The sequence below is a fragment of the Bos mutus genome, chromosome 6, assembly GCF_027580195.1.
Source record: "Bos mutus isolate GX-2022 chromosome 6, NWIPB_WYAK_1.1, whole genome shotgun sequence".
In the NCBI taxonomy this organism is placed as follows: domain Eukaryota; kingdom Metazoa; phylum Chordata; class Mammalia; order Artiodactyla; family Bovidae; genus Bos; species Bos mutus.
Window position 1 is genome coordinate 48,193,109 of NC_091622.1, and position 10,382 is coordinate 48,203,490.

Consider the following 10,382-nt stretch of genomic DNA (forward strand, 5'->3'; position numbering starts at 1 on the left):
CACGTTCCTCTGTCCATGAAATTTTGCAGGCATGGGTTGTCATGCCCTTCTTCAGGGGATCTTCCTGACTCAGAGAATGAACCTGAGTCTCTTAAGTCTTCTGCATTGGCATGCAGAAGACTTTACCACTAGTTCTACCTGGGAAACCCATATTTGCAATAAGGCATAAATAAAAACTTGAGAGCATACTTCAAATAACTCAATAAAACCAACCACAGGCCAGAGCAGTTTCTCTTACAATATTATGTAATCCCTTATTACAAATGACTTTGTTTATAATATCAATGCCAATTCTTTTTAATATATTTTAAAATTAATTACAAATTTAACATCATTAAAGTATTTAAGTAATCAACAAATTTTTGAATATTTTTATAACTGCCAATCTAATGTGAGTTTGGTATAGTTGTCTGACAGAATTACAAATAAAAATAGAAAGTTTAAGAAATATTAAAAGTACTGATTTTAACTGGGGAGTCCTCAGCAAAATCTAAGGCTAAATTAAATTATTTTCTTTAACTATAACTGTTGGGGCTTCCCTTGTAGCTCAGTTGGTAAAGAATCCACCTACAATGAATGAAACCAGGGTTTGATTCATCGGCTGGGAAGATCCCTGAAGAAGGAAATGGTAACCCACTCCAGTATTCTTGCCTGGAGAATCCCAGGGACTCTAGCCTGCCAGGCTCTTCTTTCCATGGGGTCCCAAGAGTCAGACGTGACTTTGAGACTAAACAACCACCACCATTATTGTTAGAGTTCTTTTGCATTATTAAATATTGATGTAAGTTATTTATTCTAAAACTGAGGGGATTTTTTTTTTAAGAATAGGTGGTTTATTTTTGTTGATGTGCCATCTTCCCTTTCATTATTTAATAGACATATGAGGATACTTTAGAGACTTTTTTTTTTCCCTGATAGTTTTGCTTTTACGGGAATGTCAAATAAGTTGATCAGATATTAATAATATGTAGAAATTTGTGTCTGTTTTATTTCCATCAAGTATGATGCTTTTGAAAGTTATTCATGTTTTTGCATTTATTAGCAGTTTGGTCCTTTTTTACTGCTTAGTAGTATTGAATTTTAAAAATGTAGTATAATTTCCTGTCACTAATAACAGATATTTAGATTGTTTTGGAATTTTTGGAGAATATAAGTCAAGCTGTTACAAATATTTATATACAGGTCTTTGGGAGACATGAGTTTTCTCTTAGGTAGTACTGAGGGGTAGGTTTATTGGGTGGCATGGTAATTATACATGTTCAATTTTATAATAAACTACCACATTCATCTTCCAAGTGGTTATTTTATTTTACATTTCCATATGAAATGTCAAAAATTTCAAATTGTTCCACATCATTGTCAACACACTGGTAGTGCCCATGCCAATGTTAGTCCTTTTGTTTTGCTTTTTTTTTTGCCATTCTGGTCCATATGCAATGGTACTTCATTACAAATGAATGAGGAATTTATCTATACATTAATTGTGTCTTAAATGCAACATGTGTCTTATAAGATGTGCAAACATATACATACGTCTTATACGTATGTATAAGACCACATATGTCTTATATGCTCTGTATGTATTTTCATTAATTATTGCAAAAATTAATTTGTATTTCCTTAATAACCAATCATGTCAAACATCTGTTCACTAAACCATTTGCCCCCATGAATATATGGTATATTATATCTTTAGTGAAGTGTCTGCTCAGATCTCTTATCCATTTTAAAGTTACACTTTCGTACTTTTCCCTTCTCCTTGCTTCTTGCCAACTCCTTGTTCCAGCTGTGCTCTCTGTACCTCATCACCATGCCTCTCAAAATTGAGGAAATCAAAGACTTTCTGCTCACAGTCAGGCAAAAGGATGCTAAGTCTGTCAAGATCAAGAAAAACAGATAATGTGAAGTTTAAAGTTGGATGCAGCATATACCTTTACACCTGTTTGTTCATCACAGACAAAAAGAAAGTGCAGAATTTGAAACAGTCCCTAACTCCAGGTTTGGCAGTGAAGGAACTGAAATAAACCACACACACTGATTTGAACTGTATTAAAATTTCTAAAATTCTCAAAAGAAATTAGACTTATTTATTATTAAAACTTTGATATTCATTATATATTTTGGACACAATTACTTTATCAAAAATATGTTTTGGATACTTTTTTTTCTCTTAACAGTGTCTTTTGAACAGGAGACAAATTTTTACTGAAGTCCACTTATGGAATTTTTAAAAATTATTAGTACTTTTTCTCTCCTAGGAAATATTTGTCTAACCCAGGATCACAAAGATTTTTTGTTTGTTTTCCAGAAGATTTTTATTTTTATTTTTTAAACCTATGATTCGCTTCAAGTCTTTTTGTTTTTGTTATGTTGTTGCCTGAATGCATCAGCCTCATAAGTTGAGAATTCTTCTTTCTTTATTAGCTATTAATTGACCACAAATATGTGGTTCTATTTCTCAATTCTGTATGCCATTCATTGATCTCTGTTTCCACCATGTCATGCTATTGGAATAATGTGCTTTTAAAGAAAGTCTTGAAATCAAGTAGTGTGAATACTACAACTTCATTTCTCATTGTCAAAATTATTTTTTGGCTAATCTAAATCCTTTGTTTCACTATATAAATTTTAGAAATGTTTTGGCAGTTTAAAAAAAACAAAGCTTGCTGGTGTTTAGATTGGAACTACACTGTACATCAGTTTGAAGAGAATATTATAAATACTCCTCATAATCCATGAATGAAGTATATCTCACCATTTATTTAAATTTTCTTTGATTTTTCAAATCAAATTTTACAGCATGTAATATACAAATTTTGCACATATTTTGTAAGATTTTTCCCCAAATGTTTCATGTGTTTTGATGTTATTGTAAATGGTGCTATTTTAAATTTCAATTACACACACAATACAGATGCAGGTCTCCTCTCTCCCAAGGGCTCATCACTTTCTGAAGTTAGCCCTGTTAACTTTCATTCTCCTGATAATTAAAAGCAAAAACAAAACCCCAAAACTATAAATGTATATCTTATCTGGTTTGTTTTAATTTTTAAGATTAGGGTAACAGTATCTTTTTCATTTCTAGATCATAAATTGAGGCAAACATATCACTTTCATATTATGTCAACATTTTGAAACTGAGGATTATACACTTATGCTTTACCACCTAATTCATCCCTCATCTCTTGTTTATCTACTACTTTGTGTTCTCTATGATTATACATTTTGATGATAAGTGCTCACTAATAACTTATATTACTGCTGCTATTGGTGAAAAATAAAAAAGAAAACTACTGAAGATGGAAAAAGAAAGATACAAGGTTTGTGTTATCACACAAATAATCTTGAATAGACAATGTTGTGTTTTGCTTGATTCATGTTATATTTTAATCCTTTTATGTTAGTCTTTATATTAAATATTTCCAATAAATATACAGAATTTAAAAAGCTAGTTTACTAATAATATCACTGAAGACTATTTCATCAGTGAGGACTTAAGAACATATTCAGTGGTATTGCTAAAATTCAGAGCATGAGGTTCAAGAAAAGAATTCAAATTAGCAGTTTATGCTCTTAGTTTGATGATAATCAGGTTGTATTTCTTGGGATAATAAAAAAAGAATTTGGAGGAAAATATCCTACAACAAATACTTCCTATTAGTAAATAGCTAATTGAAAGATTGAAAAGAAAACAATGAAGGAGTTTATTATATTGAGTGAAATTAGCTTTTCATTGAATTCATTGGGTATTCATTTGTTTTAATAAGTCCTAAATTTACCATTTTTATACTTTTTTAAAAGTAGCATATTCAGATATATATAATGTATCATCAACCCAGGTCTCTTGCATTGCAGGCAGATTTCCTTACCATCTGAGCCACCAGGGAAGTCCATACATTATTATCTGTAGGTATATCAGTAATATTATTTATATTAATTATAGAATCCCATAGTAGATTATCTTTGACTTAGTCCTAGAACTGCTAAAGAATTCTTAATGCATTAGAATTAATGAATTAGCATTAGAACAAAAATGATGAAGTTGTTCTCATGCATGAGAATCACACCAATATATATTTTCTAAAACTATATAAAATTTTTATCACTGTGAATAGTATTCCTTAATTCTCTTTTACAAATTTTCTCTTTTCCATGTGTTACTTTTTAACAAGTCTCTGGTGAAGACAAATGCTAGTTTGGGGTAGCTGCCAATATTGCCGCCTGAAACTTTTTGTCACAAGGAATAAAAAGTTCACAGCATACTTTAAGCAATAATTTAAAAATAGGTTAAACTGGTGACATTCATGCTCTTTTGTTATTTGTGTCAATAAGCATCCTAGAATAAAAGATTTAAGACTAATACTTATGGATCTTCTAAAAATTAATGTAGTTTATTTGGTAACTATCAAAGAAAGAAATCTGCAATGCTTTTAGTCAGTGAAATACATTCCCCCTACAGGCATTCATATTATCCCTTTCTCAGAATTATTCATCATTCAATAATTACACTATAATTAATAATAGATCACAGAACAAAAATTTTGTTTCTCTTTAATAAATGTTCATGGCTAAAGAATAAATCAAAAGACTATTCTTTTAATTTTAATAAATATGAAGCATTTTAATGAGCCCAAACACATAAGAACAAAAATTCTTAACCCAGCATGCAAACAGAAAAATGCAAGTTAATTAGGCATGCAAGATATAATTATTGAGTAAAATTTCTTCCAATTAGCAGAGATACTAGTAATTATTTATAAATTACATAATTCAGAAGTTATGTGATTTCATTGTTTTATCTAAACTCCAACATGACTTAGCTAGTGTATAACTATATAAAATTTTTCATCTAGAAGCCATATCTTCTGTTTTGCTTTCCTGCCTGGGCCTCCTTTGATAAAAGGAAAATTTGCTGATTTTCTTATCTACCACCCACCTCCAGGCTTTTCTTACTGTGAAATACCTCTTCTGTTTTGCCAAAAATGCCAATACATTTAAAAGCTCAAGTTCATAAGTCAAAGCAATTAGATAACAACATTAAAAGAAAGGGACCAGAAATTGGTCAAAATTCTACTTGTCTGGCCTTTGGACACTGAGGAAATGGTCCTGCCATTTCAGCTTAGAGACTGACACTCAGAGACTTCAACAGTGTGAAAGTAGGCTGGACCTTACACATTTTCCTTCTGAAAAGTGGTCTGCAGCTATAGATGATTTCCCAAAGACAATTAGTAAGTGACCTTCTGGCTTGGAAATAGCTAAAATTGGGAATTTTAGTGGAAAGAAGTGAGACTATTACTATTACCTTTTTGTTGTTGAAAACAATTTTTTTTTACATTATGAATTTAGCTACACAGTTCAAGAGGATAGGTCTGAATAGAGAGAAGTGAAAGGAGAAAAGAATTTACAGTGAGATGTAATGAAGACCTTATACAGTTTGTTGGAAAAATTTTGTGTGTGTGTGTTAGTTGCTTAGTCATGTCCAACTCTTTGTAAGCCTGTGAATTGTTGCTCCCCAAGCTCCTCTGTCCATGGGATTCTCCAGGCAAGAATACTGGAGGGGGTTGATGTTTCCTTCTCCAATAGATATATTAGAGAGATACAATTTAACCAGGATTGATGTTGGTTACATTTGTGAATAGCAATGTGTTTCTGTCTTTATGCTGTTCTCCATCATTCTGAAATTTAGTACTGAACTGAAAGATTTTATCATATTTGAGAAAATGTTTTATTATGCTTCGATTGTTACAAATATCTTTGAAATGTAAAATAAAAGGCCAAAGTGTCTAATATGCATCATTAAAAAAATGTGTAAAAAATTAAAATGTTCTGAAGTAGGAATTGTGTTTTCTCTAACTTCATTAATTAAAAATACTAAACAATATAGCTAGGGTTTTTTGAAATATGTAGTTAACTTAAAAAATACTTTCTCTGCCTTCTTTAGTCTCTCTTTATTATTAAGCATATCCATAAAACAAGTATACTTTGATTTAAAAATACAGACTACCTGATGTTTTACAGAAGTTAGTTCTTTAGGTGTTGATACGATTGCCTTTTCAGTTTCATAAACTGCTGGATTAATATAAGCATCATTGAGAAAATATCTTTTCTTTTGTACCTTAAAATATCTTGTTGTTTTTGCTGTATTAAAAGTACATTAGCAATTTTGTTTTAATGCCAGATATACAGATATCAAAAGTTGCATTTCTATGCTTGCTTTTATTCAAATAAATCTAATGAGATTAAGTAGTATGCCATTTTATATGTTTACTACTCAATTAATTGAGATTTTTTATTCAAAATATCTGTGTCTTTCAATACTGAAAGTCAGGAAATGGAGAGGAAAATAAAGGACAAAAATAATTCCATTGTTTAACTCAGTCATTCTTTTGATATGATAACTTCTACTTCAATCACAGAGAAAAGTGAGTGCTTTGTCCACATGATGTTCATATCATAAAGAACTATTTTTTTTTCTGAGACAAAAGTGTTATATACACATTATTTGCTACATATTGCTACAATTAATTTGATTCTCAGTAAAATAATCATTTTACTTAAATTAATAATTTTTCAACTTATACTGATGATTATACCCTTAGACATGTTTTTCTTTAAAATAATTAATACAGTAGCATTTTATTACTTCAAGGCTTGACGCTTTTGAGAGAGAATTAAATAATACCAGCTAACGATGGGATATTTATCTTTTTCCTTCTTTTTATGAGAATGCCTCAAAGCAGTTCTCTAATATTCTCTCTTTGTAAGTCATATTATAAATGCCCTTTGGTTGTATTTCTATTATCCCGAAATATGATGATGTGGATAGTATATGTGAAATTAGTAATAAGATGAATTATACAGTTTAATAAAATAAATGATAAAAGTCTCTGAATTCAAGAAATTGATTTTTGATCATCTGTTTTAATAACTTCTAGGTTTCAGTTGCTTGTATTTTGTTAAACATCTTGTTTATATCTGTACATAAGTGATCATGCCAGATAATTAACAATATCAGCCAACACTCATGTAGTATTGACTGTGTGTTAACATCTCTTCTAATTCCATGGCATCTATTACCTCATTTGTTCTTCACAACAGCCCTCTAAAGAAGATGCTCTATTTATATTTCATGTTTATATATGAAGAAGGTGAATGCAGTGGACTGAAATTTGTCTGAAAAATTCATATGTTGAAACTGTAATACCCACAGTGATGATATTTGGAAACGAGGCCTTTGGGAGATAATTGGGTTTAGATGTGGTCATGAAGTTGAGGCCCTTTTGATAAAATTAGAGATATAAGAAGAGGAAGAGACACCAGAGCTCTCTCTCTGCCTCATATGCAAGTGAGGAAGAGGGATCTCACCAGAGCCTCATTGTGCTGCCATTATCTCAGACTTCCAGGTGCAAGAATTGTGAGAAAATACATCTCTGTTGTCTATACCACTCAGTTTATTTTTTCAATTTTTGTTATATTTATGGCAATCTGAAAGGACTAGTACATTTGTAATGTTACAAAGCAAATAAAATTTGAAAAGTGAATAAAGAGTGAAGCCAGACTGAATCCAGTCATGTTCATTATAAAGTACTTATTGTTAGCCACTTTTGATATCAGGATTATGCTTATTTCAGAAAACAAACTGGAATGTTTTCCACAAATCCCCCAATTAAGAAAAATAATTCCATTAGGTGAAAATTAACTGATTCTATGAAAAATCATACCTCAGAGCCTAGTGATTTCGTTTTAATATTTACAAACTTTTTTTCTTCTGTGTATGTGTTTGTTGGATGTTAGATTTTCTTTGTTTTCCTTAAAAATCAAGCATTTCACTAAGATATTCACAGTGTGGTTTTGATTTCATTATTTAATTAGTCATGTAAATCAAGGAATGGTTTCATCCGTAGAGTCATTGCTTTCAACTCAGAAAATATTGTCTTTATAATAATTTGAGTATTTTAATTTTCTCTGCTTACTCTTGACTCTTCAGGTAATTTTAGTGATTTTGATACAGTTCCAAAGCTAACACTATCTTAATCCTCGCACTAAGTAAGTCCTATTCTAATTCTAATGCTAACCCTAACTCACCTAGGTTTCATCTTCTTCCTTCAGATGATCATTAACCTTTCAACTTCCCAACATGAATTCTCAACTAACAATTCTGGTTTGTTTTCTACATCACCTGAGTTTTTACATAATTGATTCTGTTGCTAGCAAGTTACAAAACATTTAAAATTAATTTTACTATTTTTCACTTGTATTGTCACTTTATTTTTTAAGTTTTTAGTATTTTCCCCAATTTTATAATTTCAATCAAATCTTTGGTCTTGTCTTCTTGTCTATATTTTTTTGTTGTTGTTGTTTCATAAAGTTCATTTATTTCTTTTAGGAGCACAAACCAGAAGCTCTTTATATTAATTACCATTTTTGATAGCAAAATCTTTTCCAAAAGTAGTTTTATTGCTTTATTTTGAGTGCCTGATTTTCTATCTTTGGCTTTAAAGACTCATTTTATAATCTGAACATTAATTTTTTTTATTTTTAAATTATGAAATTCTTACTCAAACTTAATATATTTCCCCTAAAGCAAAATGAGTGTCTTGATTCCTTGCCCACTCCAACTTGATTTTATCATTGATATTTAAATAGCTTAAGCCATAGGCTATCAGATTATGAGGTTCTGTTTCTTAAAGGGGCTTACAATAATCAGGATAAACGAAGAAATTGGCTTTTATTTTTGCAATGATTCTCTTTCCACAGTTAATTCTAACCATAATGGACAGCTTGCCATTTACAGGAAGAATCAGGCTCTTTGGCAATTATCTCTTTGCACTTGCTTTTTCTCTCACAAAGTGTTCGTGACATCTTTAAGCAACCAGTTAACTCCCACTCATCATTTAAAGGTAATTTTAAGTGTTACCTTTTGCTAGAATTGTTCTGCGATGTCTATGTCTAAACCAGATGACTCTAATTTCAAATTCCATGGCAACCTATGTGTGCTTCTATCATACACCACACATAAAAGCATTTATCACTTTAAGTCTCCCAAGAGAGTGTACTTAGTTTACAAAATCTTTTGAGCTTCTGATTAATATAAGAATATTTTCTTAAAAATGCTGAAAGGAAAAAATATTAATATAACCAAATTTACATCAGTTTTCATCAGTTTCATGAACTGTCCAAAACACTTACTACCTAACATTCCATGCACTTTCGTGAATATTTCATATAGGTTGCTTATTGTTACAGGAATCCATGCAGGCTTTCTCTGTAAGATGAATATTTGTTTAGCCATAGAAACAACACAAAGCAAAACAAAAAAATGTCTCAGCGAGAAAAGATTTGGCTTCCAGATATGTAGTTCTGGGTGACAGAGTAATCTGTTCAATCTCAAAAACTTATTTTTGCCTTTTAATTTTTCCAGGCATTCAGCTCTTTTGATACCTAAATAGAACTTGACATCAGTGAGGTTATATCCAAGAGTAAAGAAGGGACTCAGGCAGAGGTCAACCCTGTGGCTCTCTGAGCCATCTGGTATCTAGAGTCTTCGAATGAAGATCTCTCCACATTGATACAGGGATACCTGTAATAGAGCATCCTACATCCTATTTTCATCTTGCCTATTACCTAGTTCATAGCTGTACATTCAAAGCATGTATCTTTACAGAATATCCTGAATGCTCACTATGCATATTTTCCTTAATTTCAAGATGAAACAATTGGTTTCTTATTATTATCGTTGATTTGACATATTCTAAAACTTTCTGGCCTTCATTTCAATTTTATATAAAATTCAGATAATAACTAAATATCAAGGCTGCAGTAAAGTTTAGGAATAGAATGTGTGAAGCGTAATCACTGAATAGAAAATTGTTAGGATGGTTGTTGTTGCTTTTACTAAAAACATTCATCAATTTCCCCACTCCATCAACATTGTTTTAAACATCTACTATCCACTGGGCTCTTTGTTACATGGAGTGTGCATGGGTGAACTCAGTCATGTCCAACTCTTTGCAACCCCATGGACTGTAGACCATGGGGCCCCTGTGTCCATGGAATTTTCTAGGCAAGAATGCTGGAGTGCGTTTCCATGCCCTCCTCTAGGTGAATCTTCCAGACCCCAGGATTGAACCTGCGTCATTTTGTCTGCTGCATTGTAGGTGGATTCTTTACCACTGAGCCACCTGGGCTACATGGAGATCTCATATGAATTAATGTATTGCATTTACAAGCATAGCTGTTGCTCATATCACTATATATAGTATCTTCTCTAAGAATATAATCTAATAGTGTTACAAATGAATTTTTGGAAAAAGTTAATCAGCCCAGGGGAGTCTATGGTTTCAATTTCAGGTACTATAAAATCCTAGTTTGTATTTTGAGTA

General features: G+C 31.3%; 1 pseudogene; it reads left to right on the forward strand.

Moving 5' to 3' along the window:
* Positions 1-1,810: 1,810 nt before the first annotated feature.
* LOC102277859 (large ribosomal subunit protein eL38 pseudogene) lies at positions 1,811-2,024 on the forward strand (annotated as a pseudogene).
* The last annotated feature ends 8,358 nt before the right edge of the window (positions 2,025-10,382 follow it).